Below are 24,554 nucleotides of genomic sequence, written 5' to 3' on the forward strand. Positions count from 1 at the left end.
ATATAATATAATATCAATATAATATCATCGACTATTTTTACTGTCCTAAAAATCCTCTGTGCTTTACCTATTCATCCCCTTTGATCCCTGGCAACCACTAATCTTTTCACTGGTTCCATAGATTTGCCTTTTCCAGAATGTCATTGAGTTGGAATTATACAATATGTAGCCTTTACAGAATGGCCTCTTTCACTTAGAAATATGCATTAATGGTTCCCCCGTGTCTTCTCATGGCTTGATAGCTCATTTCTTTGTAGTGCTGAATGATATGCCATTCTTTGTCTGGATGTGCCACAGTTTATTTCTTCATTCATCTACCGAAGGACATCATGGTTGCTTCCAAGTTTTGGTAATTACAAGTAAAGCTGCTGTAAACGTCCACATGCAGATTTTTGTGTGGATGTCAATTTTTAACTCCCTTGGGAAAATACCAAAGAATGTGACTGCTGGATATTATGGTACAAATATGTTTAGTTTTATAAGAAACTGCCAAACTGTCTTGCAGAGTAGCTGCACCATTTTGCTTTCCCATCAGCAGTAAATGAGACTTCTTGTGGCTCCACATCATTTCCAGCATTTGGTATTGCCAGCATTCTGGAATTTGGCCATTCTAATGGAGCGCAGTGGTATCTCATTGTTGTTTTGATTTGCATTTCTCTGGTGACATATGATGTAGAGTGTCTTTTCATATCCTCATTTGCCATCTGTATATCTTCGTTGGTAGATATGTCTGTTAAAGTCTTTGGCCCATTTTTTAATCAGATTGTTTTTGCCAGCCTCTTTTTATCTTTTATGATTTTCACAACAAACCTTTCAGGTAGAGATTATAATTTTCTCTTCAGAGTGTCAAATATTTTTCCTAGTCACCGGAGTCTGAGTCAGTTTAACCCTTGCTCTTTTGAAGTTAAGCCCAAAGTTCTTTCCTCTATGTGCTGATAACTCTTAAAAGAAACTGACCAACAAAAGTGCCTTGAAGAGTATCATTTAGATTGGCCAAGCCTTTGCAAATTCTTGTTCTGATGTTTCATCCTCCATATACAATGAAGAAATTCTGGTCTGCTGGGAATCTTGTATTCTTGGCTCCTAGTGGGCTTTAATGATCCTTCTGCTCAGACTAGGAAGCACAAACATGCACACTGTGCTGTAAAAAAAAAATGCCACTGAGAGTCAGGCTGGAATTCGGTGCTTCCAGCAGAAGTAAAACAGTTGTTGCAAATCCTGCAGCTTGGGGCAGTGAAACAGAGTTATCAAAGCTGTCAGTGAGCCCCATGAGCTCTGCATTCATGGCCCCGCTTCCCACATTGTGCCTCCTGATCTCAGAGGCTTTATTATGATGATGATTCTATTTCTAGTGAGCCCAAAGAACAGAAGGGAGATTATTGTATGAGGCACTAAAGGTATATAGGACTTATCCCTCGGAGGACCATTTCAAAGGTTTTGAGTTTTGACCCTCCAGATGCTTTAAAAATAATCCAGGGATTTAGAAAGTCTGAAAACAGAGTTGTGTTCAAGATAACAGTATGGTACACAAAGTCCTCAATTTATCACAAGAGACAGCAAGAGGTCAGGGCATATTCTCACCTCCAAAGTACAGACTTGGATCTACCAAAGACAGTTTATGGCTGGGATTTTTGAAGTGTCTGGTGTCAGATTCATTACATTTTAAAAGAGAGAGAGAGAGAGAGAGCGCGCGCAAGCAAGAGAAAACTTTTAAAAAGAATCTTGAGTCTCTATAGGGCTGTGAGTATCAGTTTAATGTCTTGGGTAAAATAATCTGCAATAAAACAGATTCATGGTATTTTTGCAATAAAAAATAATTGTAATTGGCAATCTTTCTTATTAATAAGAATAATGAGGAAGTGTGCATGTAGTGGGTTCGAATGAATTGCTGAAGGAAGGTAGTCAATGTAATTTTTATGCAGTTAATATTTATCATTGTATTTTCTCCCAGTGAAGAACTTTGAGAATTGTTGTTTTTATATGTAACTCTCAAAGGCATTTGGGATTCAATGTACAAAGATACGGTAAAGAAGAAAGTGTAATTTATTGATATAAAAAGAAAATGTAAGAAATATTCTGAATTTTTAATTCACTTACACATTTATTAAAAATAATTGTATTTTACCAAAACCCAGATCCTATTTTCACTAGTTAAATACCACCATATCTCCAGAAAGCAAGTATTTAAAAACCTGGTTGTAGGTGCATATAATAAGTAGAAAGCAAGTAATGAAAAATAAGAAACTTACATGTAAAATATGTAAATATTGTGGCTATGGAGAGGAAAATTAATCCAAATTAGACTCCTAGAAATACATATACCGAGAAGCATTCATACTGTAGAAGTTATAGGAAATTTCTTCCAAGAGATCTAAAATTTCAGTCAGGAAGTATACTTTGATATATCTAATAGATATGAATAACACACTTTTTTTTTGTTTTAAGATATTTTTTGAAGTTTGCAGTATTTCATAGATTTCAATTTTTAAATTCGCAACAAAACAAACATTTCAGGCAAAAAAAAAAACAGAAAAAAGAGATAAGGAAGAAAATTCAAATTATTTGAAATCCAAACACCTAAAGGACATGACAGTAAATAAAAAAATGTATCATCAGATGAACTGCTGTATCCATCACACAGAAATCATAATTCATTCAGTCACGTTCCTAATCCTGAAATTGAGTTTGCACCATTTTGTTTCATTGCACTATAACAAACGTCTGCATATGTATATACGTATATTTGATCTCAGGTTTAATTATATTCTTCTCAACTTTTTTTTTGAAAAAAATTATATTGAAAAGTGTCAAAGTTACAAAGCATTTAAAAGAATAGTTCAGGGGCGCCTGGGTGGCTCAGTCGGTTAAGCGTCCGACTTCAGCCAGGTCACGATCTCGCGGTCCGTGAGTTCGAGCCCCGCGTCGGGCTCTGGGCTGATGGCTCAGAGCCTGGAGCCTGCTTCCGATTCTGTGTCTCCCTCTCTCTCTGCCCCTCTCTCTCTGTCCCAAAAATAAATAAAAAACGTTGAAAAAAAAATTAAAAAAAAAATAAAAGAATAGTTCATTGTACACTAGTATGTATTCCCTTTACCTCGGTTCAATAATTATTAATAAATTGCTAGGTTTGCTTTATCTCTCATTCATTTTGTTATGTATATGTATTCATACTATTTTTTTCTAAACTACTTCAAAGTAAGTTGCAGACATGACATCTCACACCTAACTATTTCTGTGTGTATCTCCTAAGGAGAATATTCTCAGGGTGCCTCGGTGGCTCAGTCAGTGAAGCGTCCAACTCTTGACCTCAGCTCTGGTCACGATCTCATGGTTTGTGGGATTGAGCCCCATGTCGGGCTCTGCACTGACAGCACAGAGCCTGCTGGGGATTCTCTCTTTCTCAAAATTAATCAATACACTTAAAAAAAAAGAATATTCTCATACATGACCACAATACTAATATTAATTCATTAAGTCAATTCAAAAAGTCATATCAATTGTCCAAATAAAATCCTTAATGGCTTAAAAAAGTTGAAATACAATCAAAAGCACTAATTCAATTTATTCTCATCTCCTTCTAGCAGGAATTCTATATAGGTAGATGTGTTCTTTTCAGCGCCTCATGTCAGAAGGCCTATGATTTCAGATTCTTCCATTCCTAGCAATATTATTTTGATCAGTTAATTAAAGTGATATCTGATATGTATGTGTATATTATATATATATATATATATATATATATTCCATTTTAAAGATACATTTTTCCATTTACAGTTTAAAAATGATCTGTAATACTTTGGAATATATAAATATCCTGTTGACCAACAAACTCCCACCATTGTAAAGGAGTTTAGTTATTTAAGGATAAATACTTACGTATTCCTCATGGATATTGTTAAAGTTCCCTCAACATGGGTTCGTGCTATTTTGTACTCAAAGCAACAATTAGGAACACAGCCTCACAAACAAAGGATATTTGAAAGCTTTTGCATATTTGCGAATCTGATTAGTGAGAAATGGTTATCAGTGTAATTTCCAAGTATCAGCTTTATTGCTTGTAAAATCTGATTGAACTACGTGACTTGGGTCTGTAGCTAGTGCTGTGCTAGAGGGATTGGTTCCTAAGAACCAATAATACATCTCTTCCCAACTCCGCATTCAGTGACATCATTTTGGTAACTGGAAATTGGCCACAGCAGGACTACTTACTCTGTGGGATTTAGAAGATACTACAATTCAGAGCTCCCCTCATCCCAGAAATCCAGCTATTAAGTAGTTATTTGTTCACCATGTTTTGTGGCCCAAATGGGCTTTCTCATACTTCTTAACTTTCACCCTCAGGCTAAAAGTTGAGACCTGCCTGTGGGGAGAATTGGGTCAGCAACCATCTGAGAAGAGAATGGTGAAGTGAGGCATATGGAGGTGAGAACAGAGAGCCCATGAGAGGAAGGGTCCCCTTTACAATTGATCTTTAACATTTTATCCTCCCCACAATAGAAAAATGTGGATGACTATCAGTCTTTTGCCATTTTAGCAAGTAGATACATCATTCTTACTGCTGTGGGGAGAAGCCAGTGAAAAGTGGAGAGGGTAGTTAGTGGTTTCTACTGATTATCTTCAAGAGAATAGAAGTTGCTATTTTACTAGATGCTGGGATCACAGAGAGAGCAAGTGTGCAGTTTTCCCTCCACTCTTTTATATTGTCCTTTTATCACATTTCCCTTTTCCAATACAACAGATGAAGAATCTGAGCTTCAGAAGAAATAAGTGACCATTTGAAAGCACATCAAATTAAGGGCCAATCTAGGGCTCAAATCTTGAGCTCCTGTACTGTAGCATGTCAGAGGTGGAAGAGAGTGGAGAGCTCTCTAGGTCAAACCCCTCATGTTAGATACAGAGCAAGTACGCCGCTGAGCTAATATGTTACTTTGCCCAAGAACAGACAGCAAGTAGGTGACAGAGCTAGAATTACAAACACAGCTCCTCCTCTGACTTCCAGCTCAGGATCTATCTAGTGCCCCAAGGTATCACTGGTCTGTACCTGTGATTTTTGTGCTCTTGGCATCTGAATGTGCTCTGGGGATCCCAATCCAGCATCTGTGAAGGAAAATTAAATAATAATAACTTTCTCTTGCATTCTTGTAAAAATCAAAAGAAAACAGAGTTTAAAAAACAAACAAACAAACAAAAAACTACTAAAAATACTACTAAATGCCTGGGCATTACACCCAGACTAATTAAGATGAAATATCTGAAAGGGAGAGTCCATCACTGATCTATTTTTTTATTTTAGTATATTTAACTCATCATTTTATTTTAATGGAGTAAAATTTACCTTTTTGATGAAGAGTTCTGTGGTTTTGACAAATTCATCCAATCGTGAAACTACTCACACAAACACTCATGACGTAACCTTTGAAAATCAACCACTACCAAAATTTCAGCCTCTGGCAACCACAGATTTATTTTCTGTAACTACAAATTTGCCTTTTACAGATATTATATGATGAAATCATGCAGTATGTAGCCTTTTGTGTCTAGCCTCTTTTACTTATAGTAACACATACTTATTGTGGCATAGATCAGTGATTTCTTATTTGTTGTTGAATGTATGACTCAACTATATTTTCTTTATCCATTTATTAATGAAGGATATTTTGGGTTGTTTTCATCTGGGGGTCATTATGAATAAAGCCATGATAAACATTCATAGACAAGTTATTCCTTTCATGTAAATACATAGCATGGGATTGCTGGATCATATGATAAGAAAAGGCTTAGCATTATATGACAATGCTAAATTGTTTTCCAAAATGTCTATAGCATTTTGTATTCGCACTGGTATGATAAGAGATTCTTCCTCAGCATTTTGTATTGTCACGTTTTTCTTTTTAATTTATCCATTCTAATAAGTTGCCTTCCCTTACTGCTTAATGATGTGGAGACTGGGTAAAAGCCCTTTATCAGGTATGTGTTTGGTGAATATTTTCTCGTATTTGCTAGCCTTCCCTTTTCATTCCTTAATCATGTTTTCACAGGTACTTTTTATTTATTTATTTATTTATTTATTTATTTATTTATTATTTTTTATTTTTTATTTTTATTTTTGATTTAACTTTATTTTTTATTTTTAAAAATTTACATCCAATTAGTTAGTATATAGTGAAGCAACGGTTTCAGTAGACTCCTTAATGCCCCTTACCCATTTATCCCATCCCCCTCCCACAACCCCTCCAGCAACCCTCAGTTTGTTCTTCATATTTATGAGTCTCTTTTGTTTTGTCCTCCTCCCTGTTTTTATGTTATTTTTGTTTGCCTTCCCTTATGTTCATCTGTTTTGTCTCTTAAAGTCCTCATATGAGTGAAGTCATATGATTTTTGTCTTTCTCTGACTAATTTCATTTAGCATAATACCCTCCAGTTCCATCCACGTGGTTGCAAATGACAAGATTTCATTATTTTTGATTGCTGAGTAATACTCCATTGTGTGTGTGTGTGTGTGTGTGTGTGTGTGTGTGTATACTACATTTTTTATTCAATCATCCATCAATGGACATTTGAGCTCTTTCCATACTTTGGCTATTGTTGATAGTGCTGCTATAAACATGGGGGTGCATGTGTCCCTTCGAAACAGCACACCTATATATCCCTTGGATAAATGCCTAGTAGTGCAATTGCTGGGTCGCAGGGTAGTTCTATTTTTAGTTTTTTGAGAAACCTCCATACTGTTTTCCAGAGTGGCTGCACTAGCTTGCATTCCCACAGTGCAAAAGAGATCCTCTTTCTCCACATCCTCGCCAACATCTGTTGTTGCCTCAGTTGTTAATGTTAGCCATTCTGACAGGTGTAAGGTGGTATCTCGTTGTGGTTTTGATTTGTATTTCCCTGATGATGAGTGATATGGAGCGTTTTTTCATGGGTTGTTTGGCCATATGCATGTCTTCTTTGGAGAAGTGTCTATTCATGTCTTGTGCCCATTTCTTCACTGGATTATTTGTTTTTTGGGTGTTGAGTTTGATAAGTTCTTTGTAGATTTTGGATACTAACCCTTTATCTGATATGTCATTTGCAAGTATCCTCTCTCATTCTGTTGGTTGCCTTTTAGTTTTGCTGATTGTTTCCTTTGCTGTGCAGAAGCTTTTTATTTTGAGGAGGTCCCAGTAGTTCATTTTTGCTTTTGTTTCCCTTGCCTCTGGAGATGTCTTGAGTAAGAAATTGATGCAGGCAAGATCAAAGAGGTTTTTGCCTGCTTTCTCCTCTAGGATTTTGATGGCTTCCTGTCTTACATTGAGGTCTTTCATCCACTGTGAGTTTATTTTTGTGTATGGTATAAGAAAGTGGTCCAGGTTCATTCTTCTGCATGGCGCTGTCCAGTTTTGCTAGCACCATTTGCTGAAGAGACTGTCTTTATTCCATTGGATATTCTTTCCTGCTTTGTCAAAGATTAGTTGGCCATACATTTGTGGGTCCATTCTGGGTTCTCTATTCTGTTCCATTGATCTGAGTGTCTGTTCTTGTGCCAGTACCATACTGTCTTGATGATTACAGCTTTGTAGTATAGCTTGAAGTCAGGGATTGGGATGCCTCCTGCTTTGGTTTTCTTTTTCAAGATTGCTTTGGCTATTCGGGGTCTTTTCTGGTTCCTCACAGGTACTTTTTAAATTTTGATGAAGTCCAACTTATAAATTTTCTTTTCCTTTTATGGATTGTGATTTGGGTATCATATCCAAGAAATAGTTACCTAATCCAAAGTCACAAGTATTTTATGTTTTATTCCAGATTTTTGAGATTTTTAGGTTTTAGACTTTGGTCTATAATTAATGTTCAGTTAATTTTTTTATAAGGTGAGAAGTATGGATTGACTTTTTTGTTTATTCTTTCTTCCTTCCTCTCCTTCACTTCCTCCCCCCCTTCACTCCCTTCCTTACTCTCTTTCTCCCTCCCCCTTTATCTCTCTCCCTTCTCTCCCTCCCCTCCTTTCTCTCTCTCCCTTTCTCTCTCCTTCCTTCCTCCCTCCTTCTGTTTCTCTTTCTTTCTTTCTTTCTCTTTCTTTCTTTCTTTCTTTCTTTCTTTCTTTCTTTCTCTCTTTCCCCTTCCTTCCTTCCTTCCTTTCTTTTTTTTCTTTCTCACATAGCTCTCAAATTGGTCCAGCAAAGTTTCTCAAAAAAGATTATCCTGTCTCCATTGAATTATCATCTTTTATTAACAATCAATTAACCCTATATGTGTGAGTCTATGACTGGAGTCTGTTCTGCCTTGTTTCAGTATGTATCTAGACTTCTGCAAATACCACACTATTGTAATTGTGAATATCATCATATTCAGTCTTTAAATAAGGTAGTTAAATCTTCCAAAATATTTATTTTTAAAGTTATTTTAGCTACTCTAGGATCTTTACTTTTCCAAATAAATTTTATAATCATTTTATGCCCCTCCCCCATAAAAGACTCCCTAGGAAATGGTTGGAATTATTTTGAATCTATAGACTAATTTGGGGGCTGTGGTGCTTAATTATATATGTCATCTTGGCTGGGCCACAATGTCCAGATATTTTGTCAAACATCATTAAAAATTTTCTTTTAATGTTTCCTTATTTTTGAGAGAGAGAGAGAGAGAGAGAGAGAGAGAGAGAGAGAGAGAGACAGGCAGAGTGCAAGCAGGGAGGGGTAGGAGAAGGAGACACAGAATATGAAGCAGGCTCTAGGCTCCAAGCTGTCAGCACAGAGCCAGATGCAGGGCTCAAACCCATGAACTGAGAAATCATGACCTGAGCTGAAGTTGGACACTTAACGGACTGAGCCACCCAGGCGCCCCTGTAAATCATCAATTTATCATTTTGGATGTTTCTGTGAAGATGTTTTTGGATGAGATTAACATTTAAATTGGTGGGCTTTGAGTAAAGCAAATTGTTCTCCCATAGTGGATGGGCCTCATCTGATTAAGTAAAGGTCTGACTAAAACAAAAACATGAATTCCCCTAAGCAAGAAGGAATTCTGCCAGCATTTAGTCTTTGGACTGGAACTGCAACAGTGGACTTTCCCTGGATCTCCAGAGTACCTACCCACCTTGTAGATTTTCGATTTGCCAGCCTCTATAATTACATGAGTCAACTTCTTTAAATAAGTCTCTCTCTCTCTCTCTCTCTCTCTCTCTCTCTCTCTCTCTCTAACTCTCTCTCTCTCCACACCCCCCCCCCACACACACATTACTGGTTTGATTTCTTTGGAAAACACCGACTAATACAGGAAATTAACATCTTAAAAATATGATGTCTTATAATTTTGTTGATTCTAGTATTCATATCTGTTACATATTGTGTTAGATTCATAGCCAAGTATTTCATTGTTTTGGTACTATATTCAGTGGTATGCTTTCTTTAAGTTCAATTTCTAATTGTTTATTGCTAGTATGTAGAAAGACTATACATGTCTTGAATCTTGCAACCTAGATATATTATTCTATGAGGTGGGTTTTTTTGTTTTTTGTTTTTTGTTTTGTTTGTTTTGGTAGATTCCGTGGGGTTTTCTGTATAAATAATCATGTGACCCATAAATAAAGATGTTTTTTTATTTCTCCCTGTGGAAACTGCCTGCATTTTCGTTCTTTTTGTTGTCCTCATGCATGGCTAAGACTTTCAGTGAGATGTTGACTAGAGGTGATGAAAAAAGATAACCTTGCTGGGGCATCTGGGTAGCTCAGTCCCTAAACTTCTGACTCAGGATTTCAGCTCAGGTCATGATGTCACAATTGTGAGATCAAGCCCTGCATGGGGGCTCCAGGCTTCATGTGGAGCCCCACATCAGGCTTCATGCTGAGTGTGAAGCCTGCTTAAGATTCTCTCTCCCTCTCCTTCTGTTCCCCCACTGCACGTGCTCGCTCTCTCTCTCTCTCTCTCTCTCTCAAAAACAAAAACAAACAAAACAAAAGACCAAAACAAACAAACAAACAAACAAACAAACAAACAAGATAACCAGGTATCTTTGCCTTATTCCTTGTTTTAGGGGGATAACATTCAACATTTAACTATTAAACATCATATTAGCTATTAGATGTTGTGGATGTGTGTGTGTGTGTGTGTGTGTGTGTGTGTGTGTGTGTGTGTGTGTTTTAATTCCAGTAGAGTTAACATACAGTGCTATATTACCTTCAGGTGTACAATATAGTGATTCAGTGATTCTATACATTACTCAGTGCTCATCATGATAAGTGCAGTCTTAATCCTCATCATGTGTTTCACCCACCCCCCCACCCCCCGTAACTAACAGCTTGTTCTCTATAGATAACAGTCTGATTTTTGGTTTCTCTCTTTTTGTTTATTTGTTTGTTTTTTGCTTGTTTTGTTTCTTAAATTCCACATATGAGTGAAATCATATGGTATTTGTCTTTCTCTGGCTGACTCATTTCACTTAGCATTATACCTTCTACTTCTACCCATGTTGTTGCAAATGGCAGGATTTCATTGTGTGTGTGTGTGTGTGTGTGTGTGTGTGTATACTCCATTGTGTGTGTATGTGTATATATGTATACATACCTACATACCACACCATCTTTATCCATGCCTCTATCAGTAGACACTTTGGGCTGCTTCTGTGGTTTGGATATTGTAAATAATGCAATAAACATAAGGGTGCATATAACTTTTTGAATTATTGAGGATGTGTTTTAAAAGATTAAAGAAATTCTTTCCATTCTTATTCTACTAATGGTGTGTGTATGTGTGTGTTATCATGAATGGATTTCATAAGGTGATATTTCTGTATGATGAAATGATTATAAATATACATTAACTTATTTGTAAGGTGAGTTACATTGATTGAGTTTTAAACAACCTCGCTTTCCTGGGAAAGCCCCATTTGGTTATGACATTAAAGTTGTTTGTTGGATCATGTGCTAATATTAGGTTGAAGAAATTTGCCCTTTTATTCATGAGAGATTTGGGTATGTAGTTGGTGCACTTAATTTAATTGTTACGTTATGGCTGATTTTGGTGTCAGGAAAATCCTGGCCTCACAAAATAAATTCGTAAATACTTTACTCTTTTCTGCTTTCCGGGTGAGTTTGGCATAATTGGTATTATTTTTTCCTTAAGTATTTGGCAGAATTGCAGATAAAATCATCTAGGAATTTTCTTTGTCAGAATGTTTTTAAGTACAAGTTCATTTTACTTAATATCTGTAGTATTATTCATATTATAAATCTTTTTCTGAATAAGTTTTTATAGGTTTTATCCTTCAAGAAACTGGCTCAGTTTATCTATGTGAATTAATGGTCATGGAATTTTTCTTAGTATTTCCTAATCACCTTTTTAATGTCTGTGGGATGTCTTTTGACATTTCCTCTTTCATTCCTAAATTTGGTAATTGGCGTCTTCTCGCTTTTTTTTTTTTTGACAGTCAGCCTCGAGGTTTATGAATTTTATCAATGTCTTCAAAGTATTGTTTGGTTTCATTGATTTTCTCTCTTTATTTTTAGTTTTTAATTATATTGTTTTCTATATATTATTTCAGTTCTGCTTGCTTTGCATTTAATTTGTCTTCTGTTTTCTAAAGTTTAAATTATTGATTTGAGACCTTTTGTATTTTCTAATACAAGCAATTAATGCTATACATATCTCTTCAAGCACTGCTTAGGCTGCTTCCCACCATTTTGATATGTTCTATTCTCTCTCTTTTTTTTTCAGTTAAAAATATTTTCTAATTTCCTTTGAGGCTATTTGACGCATGAGATTTTTAAGGAATGTGCGTTTTAATTTCTAACTACTTGGAAAATGTTCAGATATTTTTTATGTTACTGTTTCTAGATAAATTATGTCATGGTCAGAAATATACTTTACATAATTTCAATTCTTTTAAATTTGTTCAGGTTTGGATTATGGCCCCGAGTTATTGTCAGATTTGGTAACTATTCCAGGTGCACTTAAAAATAAGGTATAATCTGTGGGTGGAATGTTTTATAAGTATTAATGAGGACAAGGTGGTTGATAATTCTGCTTATGTGTTTTTATCCTGACTGATGTTCTGTCAACTTGTTGTATCTATTACCTAGAGAAGTGTGTATTTCTCCTTTGAGTTCTTTTGGCTTCATATATTTTGAAACTCTGTTGTTAGGTACATATACATTCAGGATTATTGTGTTTTCTTGTTATACCTAACCCTTTATCAGTATGCAAAGTACCTCTTTATTGCTGGTAATATTCCTGTGCTGAAGTCTGCTTTATTTGATATTAATCTAGCCATTACAACTGTCTTTTGAATATTGTTTTCATGATATATTCACTTTATTATTTTATTATTTATCTCTTTAAGATAGATATATATAGATATAGATATTGTTTTTAATCCAATCTGACAATCTCTATTTTAATTGTTTTATTTAGAACACTTACATCTAATTTAATTTTTGATATAATTTAAAATTTTACTTCTTTTCTGTTTTCTCCAAATTTAATGGTTCTGTTTTCGTTTTTCTAACTTCTTTTGAAAATTTGAGTGTTTTAGTACATTTTAATTTATTTGTTGGGTTTTGGCTATATCTATTTTTTGTCACTGAGTGATGAATTACAATATACATGTTTAAACTTCCACAATCTATTTAGAGTTAACATTTTTATCAATTTTATCAATAAACTGTAGATGCCTTATAACCTGTAAGTTTCCTAATATCCCCATGTTATAGTTGTCATATGTATTCCCCTTACATACTTAAAAAATGTTACAAGAAAGTGTTAATATTTATACATTCTGAACTCATCCATATTTTAAAGAAATTAAAGGGAGAAAATAGACTTTAATATTTATTTGGATATTAAGCATTTCAATTGCTTGCCTTTCATTTTTGATAGTCTTTGTTTCCCTCTTGCATCATTCAGTTTCAGTCTGAAGAACTTTCTTTAATATTTCCTTCAGAGCAGGCCTACTGGTTAAAAGTTCTCTTAATTTTCTGTCATCCGAGGATGTCTTGATTTTTTCCTTCATTCCCAAAAGATACTATCTTTGAGTACAGAATCCTGGGTTGACAACTTTTTCCCAGAACTTTAAAGATGTTATTACATGACTTCTAAGTTCTTGGTAAGAAATCCATAGTTTTAAAGTAGTCTTCCCCCATATGTAATATATTGCTTTTATCTAAGTGCTTTCAAGATATTTGTCTTTGTATTTGTTTTTCAGTGTTTAAGTTTATTTTATTTAAAATTTTTTTAAGTTTATTTATTTGGAGAGAGAGAGAGAGAGAGAGAGAGAGAGAGAGAGAGAACAGTGGGCAAGCAGAGGAGAGGCAGAGAGAGAGGGAGAGAGAGAATCCCAAGCAGGCCCTGCACTGTCAGCACAAAGCCTAATGCTGTGCTCAAACTGAGCCCAGACCAAGAGATGTATGCTTAAATGACCGAGCCACATATGTGCCCCTCAGTGTTTGAATTTAAAGTATCTGAGAAAAATTTACTTCTTGTTGAGCTTACTATGTGTTGAGCTTCTTGAATCTTTAAATGTAGATCTTTCACTAAGTTTGAAATGTTTTCAAACATTATTTATTCACACATTTTTATGTACACCAATTTCTCCTTTCATTCTGGGACATTAATGATACAATGCTATAGTTACTTGGCTTTATTTATTTTCTAATATTTTCTCTATTCTTCAGATTGGACAATTCTATCCTACTTCCAATTTCATGGTGAGTTTCCTCTGTCATTTCAATTCTGTTATTTAAGCCTGTACTATTATAATTTTTTGTTTTGTTATGTAAGAAATTGTACTTTTAAGTGTAAAATTTCTGATTTGTTCTTTTTCAAATAATTTTTATTCCTTTTAAGAACTTCTATTTTTCCCAATTATTTCAAATGTATTTTCCTTTACTGCATGAAGTATAGCTTTTATAGTTGCTTTAAAGCTATTGTGTAATTGTTATGGACTGAATTGAGTTTCCTCAAAATCCATCTATTCAAAACCCTAACTCCCCCATGTGACTTTATTTGGGAATAGGGCCTTTAGGGAACTAATTAATTTAACAAAATCTTAAGGGTGGGGGCCCTACTCTGATAGGACTAGTGTCCTGGTAATTAATAGGAAGAGATACCAGAGATTTCTATGTCTCTGCATGCACACAGAAGAAAAACCACGTGGAGACACAGTGAAAACCAGCCATCTATAAGCCAGGAAGAGAATGCCTAGACACTAACTTTGACAGCACCTTGATCTTGGACTTCTAGGCTATGGAATTGTGAGTAAACAAACTGTTTAGTCTGCCCATGCTGTTATGAGAGTCCTAGCAGGCTAGTATGCTGATAATTCCCCATTTGCATTATCTCAGGGTAAGCATCTGTTGATTGACTTTCCTTCAGGGAATTGGTAAAATATCTCTGGTTCTTCATGTGTCAACATTTTTTTAATAATGTTTCTGGACTTTTTGAAATTATGTTCTGTAGGCTTTGAAACCTTTCACAATGCTCTAGAGAGTTTCATCATTCAGTAGTATGTTAAAAATTTCGATGTTGAACATACTTAGGTTTAATTATTATATTAGAAAAAGTCACCTAAGAAACTTGTCTTGACCTATATTATACAATTTTGCTTGATGTGGTTAAGTGAAGTTGATAGATATTTTAGGAAACAAAGACTCCTCCTGTATCCAAATTACCTTTCCTCCCCTTGCTGACATCTAGTAGATTGGGACCAAAGGAAGTTTCTATAATTTGAGATGAATAGACTTCACAATGACTTTTCAAAATCAGTTGTTTTGATTAATTACTTTATTTTTATACGCATAGACTCCTTAAAGCGTAAGTAGAATTACATATTTATATATAATTTAGAAATCAATTCCTTTTGTGGTAAATAGCACAAATGTGCTTCAAAAAATATGTTAAATTCTGTCATTTGCAGCAGCATGATGCTTATGATATATAATATGATATTTTTAATTATATAGTAGAAAATATTTAAAAATCCTATAGGCTTTGAAAAATCCATTTCTTCTGTCAGCATTAATGATAAGCAGTGAATCTGAGAATTGATGTTGATTTTATCTATTAAAATATCTAGAAAATAAGTTCTTTGATGTTAATAAAGTAAGCTTTTTTTAGAAGAAATGGTGTTTAAAAACATAGTTATTGAAAATAATAACTGGTTTTAACATAATTTTCCAAGGGTATAGGTTTCCTTCTGTAAATGAAAAGTTTAGTTTATTTATTTAGTTATTAGTCTCTAGCACTTAATACATATCAAAATCTCAGCATTAGCTGCAGAGTTATGCGCGTAAAGTTCAGTAAGCTGCAACTAATTTCTTCGCTTGTAGTTAATATAAATTAATAATGACTAGGACAAGAACAAGTATTTTAACACACAAATTCCCTACTATTCCAAATTGCACTATATTCACAGAACATCAAATTGCAAATGCAAATTTACAGAGGTTTAAAGGCCAAATTGCCTACAGTCTGCAGAACTTATGCTATTGAAGACCCAGGCAGGATAAGCCTACTTGTACATTCAACAAAGTGGCTTAAGAATGACTGGATTGTGTGTGTGTGTGTGTGTGTGTGTGTGTGTGTGTGTGTGTGAGTGTGTGCGTGCACGCACGCATGTACATGCACCCGTGTAGAACAAAATAGGCAATCTTGTTCCATAGAATTCAATAAGCTTTTGGAATGCAAATTTCAACTGTCAAATCTTAATTAAAAAGTACCAGTCAGCACTATTTAAAAATTGGAAGAGAACTAAGTGGTGGGTTGTTGGAGAATGTGCAACTTGCCTTCTAAATAGAGTAGGTAGGCTGACAGGTATATAATTAACATCACATCAAGTGAAGGACAGGAAGCCCACTGTAGTTCCTTGAAGGGAGGAGCTTCAGCAATTTTCAAGGCAGGGAAAAGGTTCTTCAATCAGAGTTAATTTATAATTCCTTTTATTTCTGCAGAGAATCTACTTTTTTTGTGTTGAACTTCCCTGAACCTTAGAAAGCAGTGACATTTGCAGAGTTGAGGTTTTATTCTAAGAGGTTAATATTAACATAAACGTTTAGGCACCTTGTGTAAATTAGAACACTTTCCTAGTCTTATTAGACTTCTGGTATCTTTGGGCACTCCTCAACTCAACTCAACTCAACTTTTTTTTTTTTTTTTTTTTGCTATATTGTTTCACTCATACATAAGAAGGTAAATTAGGCAGCTGTCATTTGGAAGAAAGAAACATTTCAGTGTTTAGTGTTCTCTCCTATGGAAGTATCTTGGAACAATTAAAATTCCCAAGAACCAAAGCACATTGATATTATTAACAGGAAAATGTAACGCTCCTACGCTGAAACTGGTTTGGAGAAGACCATAGAAAATTGCCTTGTTCATGATTTCCCTTAGAATTGTTTCCTAGTGTGAAATTTTCCAATGAGAATATTCATGAGAAAAAGTTCTTCTGAATGAGATCAATAGTTAACCCACCATAGGAAGCAAAATTAAAATTATTTCTGTAAAAAGTCTTGCAACATGGATAGGGACTCCTTGGAAAAAGACTGGAAGAACTGGTTCACTTAAGAAAGTGAGTGGATTGGGATTCTAGCTTTGGAATCTTGACAGGAGGTGAGAATTGGAATAAGTAGGAACTGTACATGCACAGAGGAAGAAGGAGGTTATAACACTAAACACACTGATTTCTATTGGACACACTGGAAATTCAGGGTTCCTACAGGGTAGAATGATCCACAAATATCTATTTGAGGATAGTGCTTTTACTTTCTGACTTTAGTGTCTCTTTTTCCCACACATACAGAGAATTTTGAGAACCAGCAACTTAGATATACAAAATTTCAGTTTCTGGTTGCAAATTCACAGCGAAAGAAGGCACACCTTTTCTCACTTCTCTATGGCACATGCTGTTGATGTGGCACTTTCTGGTGATAGCACCTATTCAGTTATCCACCAACATGGAGTCACTCATGATAGTGCTGATCCTCATTGAACTAGGGAACTGAACTAACAACTGGGTTGCTTTATCTTTCCATTCCTCTTGCATTTAAAAAAAAATTAAAGCTTAAAGTAAAGCAAATAATAAATGACTCCTGTTTATTTTAAGCTCTTACTGTGGACAATGAGAGAGGAAAAAAATCACAGTGTGCTACCTCCAGCTGCTAATTCTTACACACTTCATTAATTACTCAGAATTCAGAGAAGCAGGATATTTAATTAGTTTCTCAAATGCAAAAAAATAACATTCAGCCATCATGCAAATACACATCATAGTTGTAGCAGGAACATTTTTGACAGGAACCCTGTGGACAGTAAAATGTCAAGTAAAGCAAATCTTCGACAAAATAAAACCAATGTGTATAACTGCCAATGCAACCTAAAATTGAGGAAGCTATCTATAGCAAAGAGCCATGTTTAGTAAAATATCATGTGATTTTGGGGATCCATTTGGACTTGCTCAGGCAGAGTCTGAGAGTAGCTACTATAGCTCCACTTATATATGGATGTCCATCAATCTGTCTCTGGGATAACAATGGGTGCTTCATTTTTTCCTATACAGCAGAGATTCTCAATGAGCAGATCAGGTAGCTCATTCGGTCCGCCTTTTCAAAAATTTCATGACCTCTGACTCTCAGGAAATTAATCATGCTCTGAGATGGCCGGTGCTGTGGTAGAAAAAGAATGTTCTCAAACTTTTGTATTGAGGAAATGTTTTGGGATAAATTTGACATATGTCACTTCTCCAGTTGTAAATAGTTCTCCATAGTTTCTTGAAGTGAGCAGGGAAATGCAGGGCAGTTCATCCAGTCATTCATTCATTAAGCCAATCATTGATTCATTCAATAAATATTTACTAAATGCTTATGTGTGTTAGGCACTATGCTTGGTTCTAGTCAAAATGATGCAAGATAAAAATTGATCCTTGTCCTTGGATATCTTAGAATTTTTTTAAAGGAAGAATAAATTGAGACATGATATATAGATTTCCAGGTAATTACAATGTATTATGAAAAATGCTATGAATATGTGAGGGTGCAATGATACGGGATATTCTGAATACAAGGGAAGATACCTAACCCAGATTTGGGATGCAAAGGGTGTGTGTGTATGTGTATTATGAGGCTAGGTGTTGCTAGGGAGGGTTTTCAAAGATTAAGTCAGGGCCTTGGGGAAAAGTAAGAAATAACCATTGCAGATGGAGGAGGAAGGAATGTGGTCCAGGCAGTGCAAATTCCATTTTTAATGACCTGAATGTAAAACAAACTGTGATATGTTTATGCCAGTTTATACTCAGTAAAGTCAAATTTAGCTGATAACTAGATATATATTTAATAAAACTAAGACAAGTTAGCATTTAAAATGATAACAACAACAACAAAAATGCAATACCTATCAAATAACACCAGTATTCTTCACAGACATAGAACAAATAATCCTAAAATCTGTATGGAACAAGAAAAGACCCTGCATAGGCAAAGCAATCCTGAAAAAGAAAACCAAAGCTAGAGGCATCAGAATCCCAGACTTAAGCTGTATTACAAAGCTGTAATCATCAAGACAGTATGTACTGGCACAAAAACAGACACACAGAACAATGGAACAGAATAGAAAATGCAGAAATTGACCCAGAAACATATGGCCAAATAATCTTTGACAAAACAGGAAAGAATTTCCAATGGAATACAGACAGTCTCTTCAGCAAGTGGTGCTGAGAAAACTGGACAGCGACATGCAAAAGAATGAACCTGGACCACTTTCTTACACCGTACACAAAAATAAACTCAAAATGGAGAAAAGACCTAAATGTAAGACAGGAAGCCATCAAAATCCTTGAGGAGAAAGCAGGCAAAAACCTCTTTTACCTTGGCAGCAGCAACTTCTTACTCAACATGTCTCCAGAGGCAAGGGAAACACAAGCAAAAATGAACTACTGGGACCTCATCAAGATAAAAAGCTTCTGCACAGCAAAAGAAACAATCAGCAAAACTAAAAGACAACCAACGGAATGAGAGAAGTTATTTGCAAATGACATATCAGAAAAAGGGTTAGTATCCAAAATCTATAAAGAACTTATCAAAATCAACATCCAGAAAACAAATAATCCAGTGAAGAAATGGGCAAAAGACATGAATAGACACTTCTCCAAAGAAGACATCCAGATGGCTAACAGGCACATGAAAACATACTCAACATCACTCATCATCAGGGAAATGCAAATCAATACCACAATGAGATACCATCTCACACCCATCAGAATGGCTAAAATCAACAACTCAGGAAACAATAGATTCAGGTGAGCATGAGGAGAAAGAGGAACACTTTTGCACTGCTGGTGGGAATGCAAACTGGTGCAGCCACTCTGGAAAACAGTATGGAGGTTCCTCAAAAAATTAAAAACAGAATTACCCCATGACCCAGCAATTATACTACTAGGTATTTATCCAGTGGATACAAGAGTGCTGATTCGAAGGGGCACATGCACTCCAATATTTGTAGCAGTGCTATCGACAATAGCCAAAGTATGGAAAGAGCCAAAAGTCCATCAACTGATGAATGGATAAAGATGTGGTATATATATATATATATATATATATATATATATATGTGTATGTGTATATATATATATGTGTATATATATATATATATACATACACATATATATATGTATGTGGTATATATATATATATACATATACATATATATATGTATGTGGTATATATATATATACATATATATGTATATATATGTATATATGTGTATATATATATACACACACACACACACACACACACACAATGGAATATTACTCAGCAATCAAAAAGAATAAAACTTGCCATTTGCAACAACATGGATGGAACTAGAGTGTATTATGCTAAATGAAATAAATCAGTCAGAGAAAGAGAGATGTCATATGATTTCACTCATATGTGGAATTTAAGATACAAAATAAATGAACATACGGTAAGGGAAGCAAAAATAATATAAAAACAGAGAGGGAGACAAACCGTAAAAGACTCTTAAATACACAGAACAAACTGAGGGCTACTGGTGGGGTGTTGGGCGGGGGGATGGGCTAAATGGACAATGGCACTAAGGAGAACACTTGTTGGAATGAGCATGTAAGTGATGTTATATGTAAGTGATGAATCACTAAATTCTATTCCTGAAATTATTATTACACTATATGTTAACTCACTTGGATTTAAATTAAAAAAAAAAGATTTTACAGAAAGGGAAAGAAAAAAGAAAAAAGAAAACTGAGATAAAGCAGTCGGAAATGGAGTTTTAAGGCAAGAGGTGGGGTTACATCTTGATAATTGCAATTGTCTGGGAAAGTTTTGGGGCAAGATCCAAAAGTATCAATGCCCTTTTCTCAGGATTAGAAAGTATGTTTTGGAATTTGAAGATTTAAAAAAAATCTTTTTACTGCTTTTCCTCCCTTTTCTCTTGTTGTCTGCACACCTCATTTCTAAACTCCAGTTCACTTTATCATTTGTCTTATTTATTGAGAGGAAGTTATAGAAGGCTTGGTGGTGGTGGTGATGTTAAACTGATTGAATTTCTTCACCTTACTGGTGATTGTTTAAACTCTCACAGTCCTTTTTTTTTTTTAGGTTTATTTATTTATTTTTAGAGAGAGAGATTGAGAGACAGAGAAAGAGAGAGAGAGGGAGAGAGAGAGAGTCCCAAACAGGCTCCATGCTGTCAGCACAGAGCCCAATGCAGGGCTTGAACTGTGAGATCATGACCTGAATGTAAATCAAGAGTCAAGATGCCTGACTGAGCCCCCTAGGTGCCCCTCAACTCTCACAGTCTTCAACCATGCCAGTGTCCTGTTACATCTTGAACTTTTCCTCCAAGCATTACACTTGTGAATGTATTTTTGTCTAATGGGGTCAAAACTGTTGTTTTTTTTTTAAGGCTTTTAGTATTTTTTTAAGGCTGAAGATACGATATTATCTCTCCACAGACTGTGACTTTAGCTATACAGCTATACAGTTGCTTTTGTAACAACTTCTTTTTGGTAAATACATATCCAATGATGTCATATTTATCATTTGTAATTTAATTATTGCTACAAGTGCCAGAGACTGAACAATATTCTTGGGAAAATGTTTTCTAACAAATGCTGTGAAACTTTTGATTATAATTGCTTTATCATTAAATTTTATTGTTTTGAAAGAAAAGAAGTAGTCTAAAAAATAAAATGATAATGAAAGAGCCCATGTTCTTCTAAAACATCTTGAAAAATGCCAACAGCTTTATGGAATATCTCCTGTGACCACTGAGTCGGGCATATATAAATTATTTCACACATTGCAACTTCCTAAAATTCCTCTTGACCTATTTCTTTGCCCATAATCCATCTTCCCTTTCTTTCCTTTAAAAACTTTCGCTTTCTTCTCTTGCCCACTTACCTAAATAACTTTAGCCTTTCTAGACCTCTGTGGATTCCTTGTACTTAGATCCGTGAGCAAGTACCACAAATATAGACTTCTGAAATACTAGGAGAGAAAAAATAGAAATATGTACAGTAAGATATTCTGAACAGACTCATTCTTTTATGAGACTCTAATATTCTAGGGAAATGGACTCACTTGGTCCTAGGATATTGAGTGCTGATTTGCATGTCTACCAAGAGTTGCTCGTATTTATTCCCCAAACTTTAATATTAATTGTATTGGGATTACATAATTCAGTTGGCAAGAGGATTTATTAATTTATTTATTTTCCCCTGGCATGTAAATAAGGAATGACAAGTGATCATCTAATTTACTAATAAGATGTTGTTTCATATCAGTGTTGAGAGTGAGCGCCAGATTGTAGTCAGTTCATGCCTGACTGCCAGATCAGGGAGCAGAGACTGTGAGAATAAACAACTTCTAGAGTGTTTCTTTTTTGAAATCCAGTATTTTTCATTTTATTATTTAGTTTGCATCTTGGTGACCTGCTAAGAGATAGCATTTGAAGATATGAGTCATTTCTACTTTAGCATAATAATTATTATAGATTAAGTTTTTAATTTGGGTTAGGTGAGAAGGTTACTTGGTTCATGAAAAAAGTAGTAGCTCTGAATGGGGGAAAATGTTAGAAAATGGATAAACTAGATGTTTAAGACAATTCCTTCCTACAGAGTCCTGAAGACACTTCAGTAGCAACACAGGCCTAGAGGGAAGACAAAGAAATGAAGAAAAAAGTACAAAATAGTTCATATTACTTTTATCTACAATTTTATGAAATTTAAAAAAGGCATTATAATTTTTCCTCAGTATTTCATTCATACTGGTTTCAAAATGCTAATTGACTTATGTGCCAACATTGGGCATATATGAACTCAACTCTTCTAAAGTAGGCATAGTTATTCTCACTTTGCTTACTTTAACGATGGGATGAACAGGATTCTGGAAGGTAAGATGCCATGCCTAAAGTCACCCAGGTAGTCAGTAGAGAGCCCTGTATTCACACTAAGACCTCTCAATGGCATACTCCTTTCTTCTACTATCACAAGTTTGTTTTCTATATCTGAGTGTCAAAAATAGGTAGTTTCTGTTGGTGATACCAAAGAATTATTGGTATTGAATTATTTCAATACAGTTCTAGCCTCAGGAAGATGAGGGCACATTACTTACCAAAATATTACTTTCTAGAGGAGTCTTTATACACTCTGGCAATAATTGTTGATTTAGTCCTGAATTTTGGGATCAAGTTTGAAAAATAGAGAAGCTAAGATAATGTATTGTTTTTATAAGCAATTGGGAAAGTGAAATGTCTTATTATTTATTTATTTATTTAAAAAAATTTTTTTTAACGTTTATTTATTTTTGGGACAGAGGGAGACAGAGCATGAACGGGGGAGGGGCAGAGAGAGAGGGAGACACAGAATTGGAAGCAGGCTCCAGGCTCTGAGCCATCAGCCCAGAGCCCGATGCGGGGCTCTAACTCACGAACCGCGAGATCGTGACCTGAGGCGAAGTTGGACGCTCAACCGACTGAGCCACCCAGGCGCCCCTGAAATGTCTTTTAAAAAGGAGTTTTCTTGGAGCTCCTGCGTGGCTTGGTCGGTTGGGTGTCCAACTCTTGATATCAGCTCAGATCATCATCCCTGCGTTGTGAGATCAAGCCTGGTGTTGGGCTCCATAATCAACGTGGAGCCTGCTTAAGATTCTCTCTGTTTTTCCCTCTGCCTTTCTCCCCTGTGTGCTCTCTTGTGTGCTCACTCTCTCTCTCTCTCTCTCTCTCTCTCAAACAAAAGAGTTTTCTGGTTTAATAAGTCTTAAGCATTTTTTTCTTCCCTAGAAAAATTCAGGCAAGACAAAATACAGTTCTCATAGACTTGGAATGTGTGTGTGTGTGTGTGTGTGTGTGTGTGTATGTATGTGTGTTTGTTTGTTACAGAAACTATTTTCAAATTCATATCCTATCTGAAAAATGAAACTCTGCATTTAGTCCTTATTATTCAGTAATATTTTAATTGACTCATAAATACTAAAATAACTATTAGGTTGTTCTACCTTAAAGCACAACACAGACAAAAGTGTCTGTAATGTTATCAGATCACTAAATATTCACAAGACAAACAATGAAATAAAAGTGTAGTTTTAGGATATTTGATTTTTCCTACACCAAACACTTAGACAATTAGAAAATTTTGGAAAGTAATAAAACTTACTTTTAATAAAGCTTGTTTAATTGTGTAAATAAGAAACAATGAAAGACTCTACTTTCTACTACCCCTTATTTCTTGAGCTAAGTGACCTGGAAACAAGCTGGCCTGGAAAAAGAAAAAGAAAAAAAAGAGGCTATCTCTGAGCAAATTCAAATGAATTACTCAAAGACATAGATTCAGCTGCATGTAAAAGTCTTTGGGAGAATTAGAGACCCTTGGTCTCACATGTGCTAAATTGCCTTTCATGGGTAAAAAAATTAATGTATTTACAGAGTCAGTATGCTTTCATACTCAGTCATTAAGTAGAAATTAGTTTATGATAGGCCTATACTTATGAGAACCAAGAAAATCAGGTAATGATGTGAATAAATCTCTTAAATTAGTGTTCTCTACATTTTTGGCTTCTAGATCATTCATTGCCCTTGTACCAGAGTCCTCTGAAGTAGCCTCCTCATCACTGTGTCCTGTAGTGACAGGCTCCCAGCATCTTGTCATACAGATACTTATAAATGTGTGGCCATTCCAGCCACCTCTAGTTCCTGAAATTAAAAACCTGGAATTCAGTGACATTTCGTTCTTTTCCCACCTTCTTTGCTTTTCAAGAGTATCTTCTCTCATTTTCTCCCAAAGTAAGATTCAGTCCTAATTCACTCCTTTAAGGTTTCAACCATTCTACAGTATTGCTTGAAGGAATTGTGTGGATGTTTGAGTTTCTGTACCTCTCATTTTTGTGGGTCACTTTTAAGATCCCAAACAGAACTGTGTATATGCAGAATTCCTTCATTTTTCTTAGAGATGCCTCCCCCTGAATTGATGTTTCAGGTCCCACAACACCTGGATCTGTTCATAATTACATAAATATATATTTTTTCACCGTCTTCTCTGAGTTCTGCACACTGCTAGAGTTCACTAACTTCTCATGTTCAGTGTGATTAAAA

This window comes from Panthera tigris, chromosome D1, assembly GCF_018350195.1.
Source record: "Panthera tigris isolate Pti1 chromosome D1, P.tigris_Pti1_mat1.1, whole genome shotgun sequence".
NCBI lineage: Eukaryota > Metazoa > Chordata > Mammalia > Carnivora > Felidae > Panthera > Panthera tigris.